The 19356-nt window shown below is 35.2% G+C and overlaps 1 long non-coding RNA gene across 1 annotated transcript in view; it reads left to right on the top strand.

Annotated features, from left to right (window-relative positions):
- The first annotated feature begins 1252 nt into the window (after positions 1-1252).
- Positions 1253-19356, top strand: part of LOC141483533 (uncharacterized) — a 131186-nt gene continuing 113082 nt past the window's right edge. Inside the window, exon 1 of the long non-coding RNA XR_012466141.1 lies at positions 1253-1480. This is a non-coding gene — a long non-coding RNA (uncharacterized lncRNA). The remainder of the gene's footprint in view (positions 1481-19356) is intronic.

The following is a 19356-nucleotide window of genomic DNA, read 5'->3' on the forward strand; positions in this document are numbered from 1 at the left end:
AATTGTATGTTCTGAATGAATTATATCATTCACACCAAAATTTGTTAATTTCGTTTAGAGAATATGGTGGATCTTTCACTAGAAGATTGTGTTACCCAACGTTATCATTTCCCACTTCTTTTTATGATATTGTCCAAGTGATAAACTATTGTTTAGATAAACAACCATACTCCAAACATTCAATTCGTATAATTGAAAATACAATAAGAGGCAAGGTTAGCTTTGAATTCTTGTCTTGTAGCAAAGAGGAACATAAAAATAATATAATTCAATTTGTTATAAAATTCACCATAACAACTATCACACATAATTGGTGCAAGCGTGTAAATCAAATTATACAGGAAAAATCGAAACTGTATACAGGTACAAATGTAATTAAATTACAAGTCAATAAAATTCGTTCGAACAGAATAAAGAAAAAGAATTCTAAGCAACCTGAACATATAATCACACAAAATGTTCAATGTTGAAACGTTCTGAATAAAAAATCTATAATAAATCAGTGTTTTTTTGAACCTTATTGCCCTGCAACATAAAGTAGTGGTTAAGAATTTGTTCTAACTATAATTTTTACATTGTTTTTGGAAATTTCAGCGTATTGTTTAAAGTCCACACAACACTCAATATAAAGTGTAGTTTGAGACTCTAAACAATACGCTGAAATTTCCAAAAAACATTTGAATAAAATGAATATTCCAACTATATACAACATTTGAATATCCCGCGTCCGTCACAATGGTACTGATACAAATCTTCAGATGGCGCTTTTTTCCGTCTCTGTTGTTTAGCATTGCCGTGAACCGTCTAAGGTATATGGTCTGTGATGGTAATACTCATCAAGATTGTAGTACGTTTTTGTTTCAAGCGCAACTTAAACAAGATTTCTGAACTTTCTATAGCTGTCTTCTTCCTAATGTAGTATGGTATACTATATACAGCTTTTTACTTTCATAAATTAAAGAATAAATTGTCTGACTTGTTTTTGGAACAGAAAGATGTATTTTATTTTTTGTTATTTGCCGGGTTATGTAATTTATATGTTCCGGAGTTTCAACCATATTATGTTTTTTGTAAATTAGGCAAACAGTTTCCAGTATGGAAATACAAGTAACAGTGACAATTTTTTCTATCAAAAATAATGGTCTGCATGACTCACGCACTTTCACCTTATATCTAATCGCTCGTTTTTGCAAAACAAAAACTGAATGAAAAAGTTGTTGACTGCAAAATCCCCAGAAGGCAACACCATATCTCAGGTGGGACTCAGTCAGGGAATAATATACCATTTTTGTAGTGGACGAACTCAGTTCATTTGAAACTATTCGAAGTGCAACAACCTGATGCCAATTTTTTATTCAAAGCTGAAATGTGTTGATTAAATTTTGATTTGTTATCCATGAAGATTCCCAGGAATTTGGATTGGTTTTTATTCTCAAGAATTTGTCCATTCAAGTATAAATTGTTAATAATACAGCTGAAGGTGAGTAGGTTTATTTTTTTAATATCAAAGCACAAGTATTTTGCGTCACACCATTTTTTCATAACTTCTAAATCACTAGAGATAGTTTCTTTCATATTAGAAGTATTTTTTCTATGCCAAAGGAGCGTGGTGTCATCCGCAAAAATCGTAAAATTCCTTGAATTGAGAGAGTAACAAGGTCATTTACATATATAAAGAAAATAATCGGGCCTAGTACTTATCCTTAGTGTGTGATAGTTTTTCGTTTGATCTCACTAACTGTTTTCTATCACTTAAGTAAGACCTGAACCAGTCATTACACATTCCTCTTAAGCCAAAGCAGTCCAACCTTCGCAAAAGAAGTTCATGATTTACACAATCAAAAGCTTTGGAGAAGAATACTGCAGAAAGGAAAAAATTGCATCATTTGTACCTTTTGCCTTCTGAAAGACAAATTGACAGTTGGTTGATATATTTTATTCATAAAGAAAAGCTAATACCTTTTTTTTCACCAGTTTTTCTATGATTTTTGAGAGTATTGAGAGCATGGAGATAGGTCTGAAGTTATTTGGATCTTCTGAATCTTGAGATATAAAGCTGAAAAAACACATGACTTTAAAATGGTCGAAACTTTCGAAACAACGTAACATTTAAAAAAGGATTGAATCCGCTTTTTCAGGTAGTAATTGAATGTAGACTAAAATTATTATTTGATTGTCATCATCGAAGCGGAGCGTAGATCATGGTAAAGTTTTCAGTATATAAAATGTTTCAATCTAAATGTAGTGAATGAAATCGTGTTTGAGGAAGCTATCGTGTAGCGAAACACATGTGGCGGGTTTGTAAACCTTTTCTTGTTAAAATCAAAATAAATCTTATTCGAGAGTTTTAACAAAAAAAATTCATAAAAATTGGAGCCGTTCTCGAAAACTCTCGAGAAAAAGACTTCATTGACGCGACTATGAGTATTGTGTTGACTCCCTCTCCATCTGCACCATTGCCTACTACAAATTTACATATGGGTTATGTAATATTTTGTCGCCTTCTTTTCCGCCGAGATTGCTTTGAACATATGAATTTCATTACCTGATAATGTCTATTGTGATATGTTGCGGTGACGAAACAAAAAAGGCAGATTCAAACACATCCTGATTAAATTTTATGTATTTGATATTTGTTTCGACAAGTTTAATATCCTTTCGGCGGATGTTACTTTCATATCTCCTTTATTTGCTCATGTTGTAACACCCGATCGAGGATGAGGTTAGTTGGATGTATCGCATCGGGCTGTTTCGTTCGAAGCAGAAAAAAGTCACTATTTTCAAATAAGTTCAGTAGAGGATCGCTCTTAACCACAGAAATACAATAATAATTATATTCTACACTGGTTGTTGCCCGTGGATTCACCTGCGTAGAATTTGGTTGAAAAAATGTTCAAAATATGTTTTTCCGTTAACCAGCTGTCGTATCCCTACGTACGACAACCCTCAGAAGTCGAAATTTGTGCGAGCTAAGTACTAACGAGGTCTTACCTTTTAACGTGTGATGCCAAACACGGGTTGGACGATAGCAAGTGAAAATCGATCGTTCAGCCTGCGGCTTGAACCACCGACTCACACAGCGGTTGATTGAGAGAGTGAACACATCACCCACGTCGAACAGCCCGGCTACTGACCTACACATTGGTCACATTAACTTTCGTGACAGACCATTTTGAACAAATAGTAGCAATATTTTTTATTATCCCAAAACTTCAGGTTCCCAATTTCAAAACCGACGAAGTTCAATACAATCTTAGAACTTCTATTTTTCCCCGTTGGGGTGGAAATTCCTGATTCCCTTTCTTGATGCTCATTTACGCTATACAAAAAACCTACCTGCATATTTCAAGATTCTAGGTTCAGTAGCTTCGGCTGTACGTTAATATATAAGTGGGAATCTGTTAGTAATTTATATTTTACTTCGAGAAACGAATTATGTTACCTATGAAGAAATTCGTAGAACTAACACAACCGTTAACCACGTCTGCTCTCACACGTCTGACCGCGTTCGGGTCGCGTTCTCGGCGATGGTGCTTCACTGCTTAGACCGCCCCTCTACCCCCGTGCATCGTCCCTCGTCGTCTTTCAGTAGACGCGACGCGTAATGTTTTACTGCGTTGTGTCAAGTTAATCTTATCGTGATAATTTTAAAACGATTCGTCCAAATTACTTAGTGTAGGAGACAAAGTACATCTATATTAAATACTTTAAATGACAATTGTATCAATTTTTATAAGAATTTGACAGTGGTAAAAATAGTATACAAGTTGAATGTATTTATGGCTCAGAATTTTGCTTATAGTGGCTACCACATGTGAGGTAGATATATTATATGCTATCATTTACTTTCATTTAGAACTATTGAAGATAAACAATATTACGGTACATTATCTGCATGTAACTCCAACGGTATAGGCAGCCCATGCCAAAATTGTAGTCTATATGTTATTCTGATGTATAAGCTATATTTATGTAGAGTTTCATCTGAATCCGTTCAGTCGTTTAGGCGTGAAAGAGCCACAAACATACATACATCCATCCATCTTCACAAACTTCCACGTTTATAATAGTATAGACATATAGATTAGTGCCAGGAATTTTCCTTAACAATATTCATTCAATCATTGAATACAGCCAGTTTACGCGTGTTTCTTTTTTAACGAATTTCTCATCGATGTGATGGGAATTCAATCGGTTTGTTTCTTCATTCACCGACTTTCAATGGATTGATTTTATCAAACTATCAATGTCTGATCACATCAGTGAATTCAATCAATTATATCGAATTCAGAGCCGATGAATCTGATGAATTCCTGTTAGCTGTCTACTAGAATTAATAATGATAATAATAATGACAATGATAATAATTTTGCTTATTCCCAACAGCCTCTGCGTGTTGTGGATAATCCGCTAACCGCGAACAGGTGAAATCATTTTCGAAGGACATCTATGAACACCCGCAGCTATTCAACTTAGACACTCCAGCCCTACTGTAGTTCGAAGCTATCAGCAGAGAGCTTCGACAGCCTGAGCTCAATGAACTGCGTAACCGGTTGACGGATGACCCCGGATGATGTTTGGAGAGCTCTTGTAGATTTTAAAAATTTTGCTGTCCCAGGACTAGATTGTGTGAACACCTATTGATGGACCAAACTACCAAGCACCCACCGCCATCTGGCCAGAGGTTTCAACTCGTGGCTGGACGGAGAGCGACCGATTTCGGGTGGGTTTTTTCGAGGGGCGAACCGTTCTCATCTCCAGAAGCAGATATTAGTCCATTCCTAACAATTACAAACCGATAACATGCTAAATTCGTGTCATAAGTTGTTTTCGAGCATCTTATACACACGAATACTCACTGTAGTTGAGCGAGTTGGTCGATAGATGTGTAACGCAGGACTCCACACAGTATAAGCGTAACCTTTCTATGGTCTGGATTGATTACCGCAATGCATTTGATGCATTTGTTTAAAGGTGGTTGACAATATTTCGTGGTGTATTTCATCAGTTCGGACTTCCATTGTCTAATGTAATATAAATTGATTTGATAACCCTGAAAAAAATCAAAAAGATTAACCGAAAATAACAATTTTATTCAACAAAAAACTGAAATTACAAAGAAATAACATACAACAACAACCAAACAAATAAAAATTGAATTATTAATGAAAGCTGAAAAAATTGAAAAATGAAAAATATTATTGACAAAAAATGAAAAAATAAAAATTAAAAGATTTCAAACCAAGTTATGTCACAACGAAGAAGATCAAAGAGGTGCTTCAGAAAAGAAAATACACGAAGATCGTAAGATACCCTACTGCATCAATTGGAAGGAAATTGTACCAGACTTTGAAAAAATACCAAGTCTATTTTACGGAAAAAGAAAGGTAACACCGCACCACAGTAAGCCCCCTCACTTGTATGGACTACCCAAAATCCACAAAAAGGATGTTCCGCTCAGACCGATCATTAGCTCCAGAGATTCAGCCACTCAGAACTTGTCCAGATTTTTACTACCAATAATTAAATCACTGCAAGGTAAAACATCATCTTTTGAGAAAAATTCAAGGCATTTCGTTGAACTACTAGGGGAAATGGAAGTCAAAGAGCAGGATCAACTGATCAGTTTCGACGTGGAAAGCCTCTACACCAACGTTCCTGTCGAAGCAGCACTTCAAATCATACAGAAGAAGCTGGGGACCTGAAAGATAGAACAAACTTACCGATACAAGTAATCATGGAATTACTAGGATGCTGTGTACTGTGTACTGTGGACGAATTCTTTACGCAAGATGAGGGACTGCCAATGGGATCGCCACTTTCACCTGTTATAGCCAATTTGTATATGTAGTGGTTTGAAACTTTGGCCATTGAAGAAGCCCAGAAGAAGCCCCGAGTCTGGTTGAGATACGTAGACGACACCTTCATGATATGAAACCATGGGAATGCAGAACTAGAAATTTTCCTGAAGCACATCAACAACGTAAGGCCTTCCATCACTGCCACAATGGAGAAGGAAATCCACAACGAATTGCCTTTCTTAGACGTATTGGTGAAGAGGACCGACACTAAATGGGAAACATCTGTATATCGAAAACCCACTCATACAGGACAGTATCTGAACCAGAAATCCAACCACCATCAATCGACTAAGAGAGGAATCATCAAGACTCTACTGGACCGTGCTTTTGGGCTCTGTAATACAAAGGAAGGTCTTGAAAAGGAACTAGGCATCATCAAAAATGACCTTCAACGGAATGGTTACTTCAAAGTGATGATAGAACAGGCCTTAGCTAGAAGGCAACAAAAACTTCACAAGTAAGAGAAGCCGCCACAACCAGTACTTGTACTTCCCTACATCAAAGGATTATCGGAAAGGATAAGACGGATTGGGTCCAAGTATAACATCAGGACCTGCTTCAGGTCTGGGAACACTATCCGTAGCAGCCTCACGAAAACCAGGCCACTAAACGGGGACTGCGATTCCAAGAATTGCATTTGCCAGATACCCTGCGAGTGCGGAGAATCATCCATCGGTGAAACTGAGAGGCCATTGAAAGTTTGCATTGCTGAGCACAAGAAACACACACAGCGAGGAGAAACCAGCAAATCCGGAATAGCAGAGCATGTTTGGACTCATCAACACAACATCAAGTGGGCTCAAGCTGAAAGCATCCACAAAGAGGAACACTGGTTTAGGAGAAAATTCAATGAAGCCGCGTATATGTTGTCTAACAACGCATTTAGTCAAGCTAACGTAGAGATACGTAACATATAGAAATCTCAAATCAAGCGAAAAACGACCAACTCCCGTCAAACGTTCATCTCCCGCCCAACGTTCATCTCCCGCCAAAACCAATGAAACGGAAAGCGGGAAGAGGGGATGGGTCAAAGCACTCGAATGACCTATAAATAGTCAGATCTCGAAGAAATAAGTCCAGTTATCACCTGAATACGATTGTGGATACTAACAATCGAAACTTCGTAACGTAAATTGGTTTGAAATCTTTTAATTTTTATTTTTTTATTTTTTGTTAATAATATTTTCAATTTTTCAATTTTTTCAGCTTTCATTAATATTTCAATTTTTATTTGTTTGGTTGTTGTTGTATGTTATTTCTTTATAATTTCAGTTTTTTGTTGAATAAAATTGTTATTTTCCATGAATCTCTTTGATTTTTTTCAGGGTTATCAAATCAATTTATATTATATTAAACAATGGAAGTCCGAACTGACGAAATACACGCATTTGATGCAATATCGCATTAGCTCATCTTGCATTTGCTCAGATGCCTTGCGGTACTCGACAAAGAGTGAAATGCCTTTAACAACTGCCTTTCTTTTCTGCATCTTACTATCCGTTGCGATCAGAAATACCGTGGCACCCCCCGAAACCTGAGGAATAGAGTCATTCATTCATTTTATATGGATGATCTTAAACTTTATGCCTCTGGAGGAAAGGATCTCCAACAGTCCTTTAAGGTGGTGGAAGAATGCCCGCATGTTATCGATATGAAATTCGGTATAGCCACATGTACAACGGTTCATCTCAAAAGAATACGATGCGGGAACTACGAAGAGGATGTGCAGATCGTAGATGGAAGCGTCCTGCACCATCTAGATGCCGAAGAGACGTATACTTACCAGCAGTGAAGAACTCTCTCCGCGGCAAGTATCACCACAAACTCTGACAGATCTTGTCATATGACCTGTCGGGGAAGGACATGTTGCAACGAATACGCTTGCCTCTTCAATCTTACTCTACTCATTTGAAGTAGTTGAGAAGACTCGAGAGGTGAGGTATCAACTCGACTTAAAGATCAAAAAGACCATCCATAGAAGTTTGCATCCCAAATCATCCTTTCCACGGTTGTACATCATCCGACAACTAGGAAGCCGTGGAGTGTCTACATGATATATTGGTACTGGATGAAGCCTGCAAAGTTATCAGGAGTTCAGATCCCCTTCTCCGCATGGTCCTCGACCATGAGAGAGCAGGAATTGAAGAATGTAATTTTAAGGCAGCTGTCTGAGCGGCTGATGAACTCGTTTAGTTTTCGACACTGAACGAGATGTCACCGAGTTGAAACCGGTCATGCAATAGGTCCATATAAAAGCCGCAGAGATCACTTCTGCGGCAACACAAGAATAAGCCAATGCATTGGGTCTTCTTCAAGAACATTGAAGCTCATCAAAGCGCCTGACCTTCGCTTTCAAATCGGGAAGTGAGGGGTTCACCATGGCCTGCCAGGATGTTGTTTTCAACACTTTAGTTTATAGTAGTCATGTGATGGGTACAGAGGTTCCAGACACAAGGTTCAGGGCCTGCCGGCGCCTGATACCATAATGAACTTGCTGTTAGCATGTGCAGCATATGTGGCCTGAACACATATTCATCGAAATAACGCGGCCCGAGAGTGTTTCATTACCACCTACGGCACTTTTATGGTATTGACGAGACACCGGTGTTGTCCTACGCTCCGGGGCAGCGTAGGCCAAACGAGGAGAATCTTTTTCAAAAGAATTAGGGTATATAGGATTAGTTTTTCGAACAAGAAGAACAATTCCACATTTGCAGAGCTTCTCATGACAAAGGGGCATTAGTTCAACCATATATGTGAAGTATTTTATTTGGAAGAGGAAGGAAACTCAATTTGTTGAAGGGCTCAAAAATTATTTGATTTCAAAATTCTGATAATGACCAAATAGAATTGAATTCTTCTCCTCTTCTGAACCCATTTCTTAATGTGGAAATTGTTAGTTTATCAAATGTTCATTTGAATTTTGAATCAGTTTCTAACCTCACATGAAATTATAAGTCATTAGCCATATGATTTAAATTGTTGTTATTGTTCATTTAATGAGTTGGAATAATTTTCTGATATGATGTTTAAAACTTTCAGTTTTTACCTAACCGCAGGTAAAGTTATTAGTCACCATCTAGGTGGAAATTACATAATTGAAATTGTTATTATATAAAGTAGATTAAGTAGAACTTAGTATGAGAACGATAGGTGAAGCTATTGTATAGCGAAAGAGGTGTTGTGGCTTCATAAACTGTCTAGTGGATATTTCACAATAAGTGATATTTTTTGAAAAGTTACTTTCACTTTGTTTTCCTTGAATTATGTAGTGCCACCTTGCGGCAATTGTCACCTCGAATTTAACTACCTATTTTTTAAAGGCATCGCATGCTTTAATTTTTTTTGTGGACAAAACACAAGCATTACAGGAAAATCCTTAAAGTGCTCTAAGAGCGGTGCCTGTGCGAATGTGGCGATTCAGATTGGATTTGAATCGCTGGAGATTGAATCCATTTAGAAAAACGTTCTCAGAAAGTTTATTCCACATAAACGCAGTTCTCCAAATGAAAGAGTTCTTAAACAGTGAAGGTACACTGAGTTGCACCGCTCTTCGATGCTCCAGACTATCAAGGTTGCAAGCGATGTTCTCGTCTCCAATCAGGCGGATGGCACTTTTCTGTATGGAATCCAGCAGCTCCAGGTTATGTTTAGGGGCGGAACTTCAAACATGAGAACAATACTCAAATGAAGGTTTGATCTGAGCCTTATGAAGCATCAAAAGTTGCTGAGCTGTGTACAGTTTTCTGGTTCGTAATAGTGTTCCAAGCTTTTGAGAAGCAGCCTTTGCAATTCCAGCAATATGATTGTGGCAAGACATATTGGTGTACATTTCAATTCTCAAAAAACATATCGAAGCAGAAAGCAAAATTATCTGGTCTAACATAATTATATCCGGTTCGGAGACATTTATTTTTTGGAGAAAACCGATGCCTAGGTTTTTGAATGGAACCTGATCAGTTTTACTATGATTCAATATCACTTCTAGATCCTGATGAATTTCTGCTGCCGATATAGATGTGCATCCGTCCTGGAATCCAAATGAAATGACGAGACAAGCGTGCTGTCGTCAGCAAAACAATATATTGGATTCTTCGTTTTTTTTTTCAATAAGTCGTTGATACAATAAAAACAGGGTTGTAAACAATATAGATCCCTGGGGAACACCAGCGTTGATGGTAAATGTATTCGAGAGGAGCTGGAGAGCCACACACAAAAATTATCCGACAAGTCATGGCACTAAAAAAAATAGTTTTCATTTGACATAAAATAAAAGAAATCTGAGCTTTGTCTTCTGTTTTCTGACAATGGACAATGGAAATATCTATTCTAAGCGGAAAATTATAAATCAATAACAATTGTTACCATCGAAAAAACAAACAAATAATATACAGATATTTTCGGAAATTTCATTTTCATTTATTTTCTTTCTACCTGAAACGATATTGAGACAGCAACTATATTACCTATAATTTATTTCCAATCAGATCGAGTAATATTCTACTTTTATAGATGTTACATCATGACTACGTGATCAAAATTCAATCCAACAAACTGCTCATAGTGAATAACAATAAACAATATGAAAATATGACTAATAGAATGATAAGCAGGAGCGTAAATACGGTTTTTATCTAATTGGGTCACTAATAAATAGGTAATTATCTAGCACTTACTAATAAATAATTTTTTTCGTTTTCGCACACAAAAAGATCATGACCCTGAAACTGTTTTCCTAGTGTGAACTATTTTGAAAGACTCTCTAAGCTAAATACTTGTTTATTAGTTTCGAATGTTCACTGGTCATTTTTTATTTATTATTTATGCATTCTTTACCAAAAAGTCAAAATATTTCATCTTCGAATTGTAATTTTTTTCTACCGGGAAATAAACTTTTACCTATCCTCCAAGAAAAATATTGAAAAAGAAGGAAATGGGCACTCAACAAACTGATACAGAATATAAATGGATTTTTCCTAACACCAAACCATTATTTTAACACTTCGACACGTGTTTCGATCATCAAGTGATCATCTTCAAGAGAACGATTGAACTAATCATACTTACAAAGCTATCCTCATTTATACCATAGATACCTGTTCTAGGTAAGTGCGTCTTGAGTGTCTTCAACTAATTTCACAATATTGCCTTATTACGGATTATTTGTTTATTTGATTCACCATGATTTCGACTATTAAGTCGACATTACGACTTTTATCTCGTAATTTCGACTTTTATCCTCGTAATTATGACTTTTATCTCTTAATTTCGACTTTTATCTCTTAATTTCGACTTTTATCTCTTGATTTCGACTTTTATCTCGTAATTTCGACTTTTATCTCGCAATTTCGACTTTTATCTCGTAATTTCGACTTTTATCTCGTAATTTCGACTTTTATCTCTTAATTTCGACTTTTATTTTTTAATTTCGACTTTCATCTCTTAATTTCGACTTTTATCTGGTAATTTCGACTTTTATCTCATAATTTCGACTTTTATCTCGTAATTTCGACTTTTATCTCATAATTTCGACTTTTATCTCTTAATTTCGACTTTTATCTCTTAATTTCGCCTTTTATCTCTCAATTTCGACTTTTATCTCGTAATTTCGACTTTTATCTCGTAATTTCGACTTTTATCTCGTAATTTCGTCTTTTATCTCGTAATTTCGACTTTTATCTCGTAATTTCGACTTTTATCTCTTAAATTCGACTTTTATCTCTTAATTTCGACTTTTATCTCTTAATTTCGACTTTTATCTCGTAATTTCGACTTTTACCTCGTAATTTCGACTTTTATCTCGTAATTTCGTCTTTTATCTCGTAATTTCGACTTTTATCTCGTAATTTCGACTTTTATCTCTTAATTTCGACTTTTATCTCTTAATTTCGACTTTTATCTCTCAATTTCGACTTTTATCTCGTAATTTCCACTTTTATCTCGTAATTTCGACTTTTATCTCGTAATTTCGTCTTTTATCTCATAATTTCGACTTTTATCTCGTAATTTCGACTTTTATCTCGAAATTTCGACACTTTTTTCAAATCACTTCGACAGTGCTCCAATCTTCTCATAGTGGTATGTTTTTTACGAAGAAATATGACTAAACGAGGAGAGAAAACCCTCAATACCTAAAAAATGAACATTGTATCTCTTCGAAGAACATACGACAGTATTAGTTGGTTGCCATTGCAAACTGTGTTTCAACATGACGTTTAAGATATGAATGTGTAGAGTATTATTTCAAAATGTTAATACATTTCTGAATTTCAGATAAGTTAGATAAGTTAGATAAGTAAGGATATTACTGATCAGATTGATTTACAATGATGAGAAACTAATATTTTGGTCAAAGTTGACTTTCTCCTACTCGTGCGGAAATCATTTATTTTTTCAAAAAGGTACTGAATAAAATTAATGTTTAATTATCAATCTAAAATTTATTGAAATAACATAATTAATTCACTTCACAGGTTAATGTATAAATCAATTGTGGCATAAGAATCTAGAGACCTCATGTAATTATTTTTTACATAAAAATTGAACATAATTTCCATCACAGGCTGTCCAGGGATATGTACACTCCGATAAAAAATGTTTGAAAGCGAATGATGGAATCTTCATGAGGTGATCTGTAACTCCATAAAAGAAAAGCATCGCATGCAATAGTCTTGTCTCCCTGCTGGAGCAATATCATTTCTTGTTTTCCGTATTCTATGAATTATCCATTCAAAACATACTTCATCAAGATCACTCTGAAATAAAAATTATAATTAAAATTTCATTAACAACAACTCATCTCTTACTTGTACTAATGGTATGAAACAAAATTGAACTAGAGACTTGTCCGAAAATGATGCATCAAATAAATTGTCTTTTATTAGGGTTTGAAATAAATTCATCCAGTATTGTGCATTATGTTTACATAATATAGACCACCAAGATTCTATCCTTTGATTGTGCATGCTTTTTCCATACAAAAAACATGCATGATTCAGTAAATACTTCATGAAAGGCTTTTTGTATCCTCTCCATTACTTCATTTTTAGTGCCCAAATCGGTTCATAAAGTTCTGGGACATCCTCCTTTTAAGAAATATCCTCCAATTACCTGGGAAAATTTGAATTCATGTGAAAAAATTTGAATCGGCAGCTAAACGAACATCAGAGAGAAATCAATTCGTATTATTCAATTCTATTGTTTTGATCATGACGAATGTGACGATGATATAATCTTCAAAATTACAAATTTTCTCAAGTGTGAAGATGAGAAATAATAAATAGTGTGGTAACATTTATTGAAATATCATTGACATGAGAATCTTCAAAAACGTTTATTCAACTGAAATATTTGTTCTTGTTTTAACATCAGTTCGAACTGATTATTGTTGGAATTAGTGATTGATTAAGAGTTAATGATTTTTTCTAACCTTAGGGTCGCTTGAGGTTGATCCCACTTTCAACCACATATTTCCATTGAAATTTCAATCACACAACAATTTCACGAACCTCCTGTTAACATCACCTCGTAGTAAGTATAATGCACTCAAGGAACCATATTTCTACTATTGAGTCAAAAATATGACTTTCAAATCGAAATTGAGAGATAAAAGGCGAAATTAAGAGATAAAAGTCGAAATTACGAGATAAAAGTCGAAATTACGAGATAAAAGTCGAAATTACGAGATTGAAGTCGAAATTACGAGATTGAAGTCGAAATTACGAAATAAAAGTCGAAATTACGAAATGAAAGTCGAAATTACGAGATAAAAGTCAAAATTTCGACTTTTAAGTCGAAATTATTGTGGATCAAATAAACAAATAATCTTTGGCCCTTCTACGCTTCCGTACCTTATCTACTAGTAATAAATCTTATAATGTGTCCTTATATAATAGTTAGGTGAATCTAATAATTATAATAATAATAATAATATATTTATTCAGTAAAACAAATGATAGAGTTAATTATATAACAAAAAATAATTTAAGCAGGTAGGTGAATGATTTTGATGATATTTTTACATAATTCACATACATAATTCACATGGTGTCATATCATGAAATGAAATATGAATGAATAAATATGAGTGTTAATCCATAAAAACATATACGTGTTGACGTATATACACATACATATGTATATACACATATATAAATGAAGCTATTTGAGATTTATAGTGTCGATACTTTTTTCATTGAAGAAAACTTAGCCTACAATGAAAACGAAGACCTCTGAAGAACAGTCTTTTGCTCCTATTGTATTATTTCAGAAATTATTCTTGGGATATTGTTTTAGAGACGAAAGGCACTGCGAGGTAGTTATCTCCTTTCCGAGTACTATATATGTGTACCAAGTAATTTTTAGATCCTTCTTTTTTCTGCTTCACTATCAAGACGTTCAAAAATAATTGTTTAGTATCTAAAACTTTTGCTAGTTGCTAAATTCTATCACTGGAATATGATCGATCTTTCGAGTATAATTATCTTTAGTATCCATTTCTGGAGTACATCGAGTCCGTTCATTTGATTATTGTAGGCCCCTCCCCAAGCTATTATTCCGTACAAATTTAAATTATTATAAGCTATATGAAATTAATTTCACAATATTGCCCTATCTTTTTTTTTCTGATTGATTCGGCCGTTACTTGATGAAGATCCACAGTAATTTCACAAACTACACCTTCACTTGAAAGAGCTAATGTTTAGCGAAACATGTTGTGATATATTTTTTCAATAAAGTTTGTGGAGATCAAATCGTTTAGGTGTAGTTTGTGAAATTGCCCTATCTACTAGCCTTACATTAATTTCACAATATGTCTTTGTGTAATAGTCAGGTTAATCTAATAAATAAAATATAATTTTAACAAGCTATTTAGTATACTATCAGGTATTGGTTCACCATTGTTATTAATAATATGATACAGAGTGAAGCACATAGACAAAACTCAAAATAATGACAGCAAAGTTAAAATGAAAATCAGTATGGTTGGGTTCAATATAGCAATTATTTGATGGTTAGTTATCTCTAAAAGTAGGTAACCTGCGTAATTTATCCACTTTCCAGAATGGCTGGGGAGGGGTAGTGTCACTGAGGTGACTATAACTTGAAAGTGATTGTTGTTTGGTTCAGTGGCGCCTTTCAGAAACACTGCTTACTGATTCAGGTGCCAATTCTCAATTATTTCACGATTGTCAATACTTCATTTCACAGTTTAGTCCACTCATCAGCAAAACCTACAGACATTTCATTATTTCTTAGATCTACTTCCATTTTTCCATTATAGAATATAGTTTTCATTGTTGGTCTCAGCACCGAACCCTGCGGAACGTCCAACTTCAATTATTTCAGAATATTCGCTAATTTCAGTTTTCGATCTTTCAAATATCTCGTGAATATTTATCAGATATTTCCTCATAATATAGTAGCTGTATTGCATTAAAAGTGGCTTTAGATTAAAATGGGTTTCCAATCACCTATGACACCCCTCAATCAGAACTTGTGCGAGCTGAGGGTTAACGTGATCTTAGCTCTCAATGTGAGATATCCAGCAGATATATTTTTTAAATATATTGCAATGAGAAAGCGTCAAGGTTCTCAATACATTATAAGTAGGAAGGTAGATAGATAGACAGATAAATTTATTCAGGTAATTACATATTTTAATAATGATAAAACATTAAATGATAAGTAAACAATTTTGAAGACTGAGCTACCTAAGCAGAGCTTGAGTTGTAGTATCAACCTATAAACAACCTAAACGTTGATTATATATACATACGTATACACATATATACACATGCATATACAGCGTGACTCACAGTCGATGGTAGGTTAGACGTTTCTGGAAAACGCAAAGCATGATTTTTCTGAAAATTTCACCTCTCATATTTCCTTACCTGTTCTATCAATCTAAAATATTTTCAGCATTGCGGCGTTGCCACTTCCATCAAAATGTCCTAGCAACTTTATTTTTTTAAATGGAACACCCCGTATATTAATACATTTTTGGAATCGCTCTGGTATTTTAATACTTTTTTGCTAATAATGTCCTATACCTATCTCTATCTGTTTTCGAGATAAAAAATAAATGTGCTAAATATGGTCCAAAACATACCCTTAATTGAAATTAAGTAGGTACATCAGTACTCTCAATTCATGAAAAATTGATATTTTGATGACAGTTTGGACAAACTCGAAATATTCAAATAACATCAAGAAATCGACTCCATATCCTACAGGGCGTGCTAAAATTACTATTATTTCCATTGTGCATAAAAGTAGTTAAAAGTTCATTTTTTCAAATGAAATCCCCTGTATATTACTCGGTAAATTCCCAGGAGTTTATGAATGATGTCAACGGCGATCCAGATTTGCTTACAAAGGTCTTAACTGGTGTCGAATCATGAGTATACAGTGTGTCAATTTTTAAACTTACAATGGATTATATCTCAAGAACGAAAGCTGATATCGAAAAATGCTTCAACCCGTTTCTAGGATAGTAAGGGGGAACTAAAGTGACATGAGAGAGAACTCACTATCATTCTAGGCTCCACCCACAAAAATATAAAAAGTTTAAATTGCAAACCCCTACTTGTGATACTATAAAAATGCTATCCAATGGTATGAATAATAATTGTGAAGGGTAAAGCAATAATTGTGAAACTTTGGCTTAAATGAAATATTCAATGAGGATTTTGTTAAACTGCAAATTTATTAAAAATGTCAGTTAGGTGAATGTTCAAAGTGGGTTCCGGGTTCCGTTGTTTCGTAAACAATAATATAGCCTATTTTCAAATTCTTCACGAATTTTGGCAAATGTTGTTCTAGTAATGGCGCGACATGCTTGCGTAATTATTTCTCGCAATTCCCCAAGTGACGCAGGTTGAGTTTTATAAACAACTGACTTGAGGTTACCCCACAGAAAAAAGTCAAGTGGCACCAAGTCTGGTGACCCCGGTGGCCACTCAATGGGACCTCTCCTTCCAATCCATTTGTTCGGATAATTAGTATCCAACCAGTGCCTAACTGCTTGTTACTTGTTGGAAATGCAGCAAATCTTCGTCTACAGCTAGGTTGCCTTGGTCGTCCCTTTGGTTCTCTAATCCAGGCGCACAATTAAACGTTCGATGGTGTTTCCCAGCATATCGAGATAAACGTCTCCACACTTAAATTGCCTGGTATGAACAAGGGACCAATTATAGCATCGCCTAATATTCCTGCTTAAACATTCAGTTTTTAAGGATATTGTGTGTGACCTTCTCTGAATCGATGCGGGTTCGCATCACTCCAGTACCGACAGTTTTGTTTATTTACATTACCATTCAGCATAAAAGTACATTCATCACTGAAATAAATATTTTTTAACATTCTTGGTTCAATGCGAATTCTTTCAGTCATGAGTTCACAAAACTCAATTCGTCGGTCTGGATCATCATCGCCTAGTTCTTTGTGTTTTGTACAGGGGAAACTTATGTAATTTCAACACCTTTCTAATCGACTCATGTGAGTCGATTAGAAAGGTGATGCCTACTGCATCAACACGTCAAGTATCTGTCACTGCAGATACTTGACGTGTTGATGCAGTAGGCTCCATGGCAAAATTTCCAAGGACCTCAATAATTTGGGTTGCTTCATTCAGTTATCTTGGGGCATTCCTTTTTTTATTTTGCACTGATCCCGTTCCTCTAAACTTTTCAACTAAATCGCGGACGTACAGGTATACTGTAAACCATCGTCACAACTACAGCTGAATGACAGTAGAGATCGAATAAATGATGAAAACTAATGACATTTAAAAGTCTCTAACAAAGCAAAAATTATTGACTCTGACAGAACCCAAAAAACAGATTTCTCCTACTTGTTTTGCAAAAACGGCAAATTAAGTTTTTATTTAACAAAAAAGTATCAACGGACTTTTATCATTTAAAATAATGGTCCGGGAGGTAGCATCACAAATCAAAAGTCATAGTAAGCCGGCTGATATTAAAGTTCGTGCAGACTTCGACAAAAGGCTGTATTATTGTTTAGAAAACAACGGAACCCACTCTGAACATTTACTTGATTGACATTTTTAATAAATTTTTAGTTCAACAAAAACGTCATTAAGTATTCCTTTCAAGCCAAACTTTCACAATTATTGCTTCACCCTATACAATTATTATTTTTACCATTGGATAGCATTATAGTCTTTTCATTGATGTATCACAAGTAGGGGTTTGCAATTAGGCTATGATCGGCTCAGAACCCTTCTTCAGGGTAGCGAAAGCATGTATAAATATGTCAATAAATCCATGAATACAAGCCGAATAGATAGATTGGTGGAATAAACTCACAGGAATGAGGCAGGCGGAAGAGTTCATAAAGAACCCATCACCCAGATTCACGGATTCAAGATTCAAGGGTAGTGGTGGGTCTACTAATGGGGCATAGCCGACTCAGAAAACATATGAGTAACATGGGTCTGACAGAAGAAACCCAATGCAGGTTCTGTCAAGAAGAGGAAGAAACCACACTGCCTGCTATATGAAGGGGTCAGTGTCAAGGATATAGAGTCACATCAAAGAGATCAAGCTAGACAATGAGCAACAACCAAGGAGCATCACAATAGATCTGAGAAGGTCGCAGTGGATCAGGCCATTGGCTAGCTCCCCGACAATCTAATCTAATCTAAATCTTTGTATTGTGAGAAGCAATACGAATAAATCGTCCGGTATTGTGGAAAAACAATGACTAGTTTTGCATCACGATAATGCACCTGCTCACTCGTTATATCTGTTTGTAATATTTTGGTCAAAAGTAACAACGTAATCATGCTCAGCCACCGTATTCACCAGATTTGGCCCCGTGCAACTTTTTTTTGTTCCCAAGATTGAAGAGACACGAATTGGTAAGAGAGCTCCAGGACATACCAAAATGTACTTATCAGAACTGCTTCCTGGATTGGAAACAACACTGGCACGAGTGAATTTGAGGGCGACTACTTCGAAGGGGACAAAATATAAATTGATGAATAAATGAATATTCTTTGAAAAAAAAAATTCACCATATTTTTTGAACAGACCCCGTACATCGAAAGTTTTTTTTTAATCTTGAAGAACTCAAGAACTGGAGTTCACGCTAACGAAGTCGCGGTCTAATAAATTTAAATATATTTCAGACATGACGAAAAACACCATTTCAATGTCATCGCTAATCATCAACTTTTACAATCTCTCTGAATCATTGTATAATAATAACGAAATATATCCTATATGAGATAACGAACGGTTAAATAGAGATGAAACTTTCCTCTGAGGAAAATGTTGTTTACGTTTACATTTCCACGAATATATTATAATGACACTCAAATTTCGGTGGAATATTCCCCAACCATACAGTAAATACACTGTTTTAATTCCCGAATAAATATCATCCAAGGCAGATACTTGATTATGATTGGGCTGGGGTTGTGTCAATATTGTGATGAATATGCTCACATCAAATTTGATCAGTGGAC

Source organism: Leptinotarsa decemlineata, unplaced genomic scaffold (assembly GCF_025532065.1).
Source record: "Leptinotarsa decemlineata unplaced genomic scaffold, Ldec_3_MD MMD2_tig00003736_RagTag_RagTag, whole genome shotgun sequence".
Lineage (NCBI taxonomy): Eukaryota > Metazoa > Arthropoda > Insecta > Coleoptera > Chrysomelidae > Leptinotarsa > Leptinotarsa decemlineata.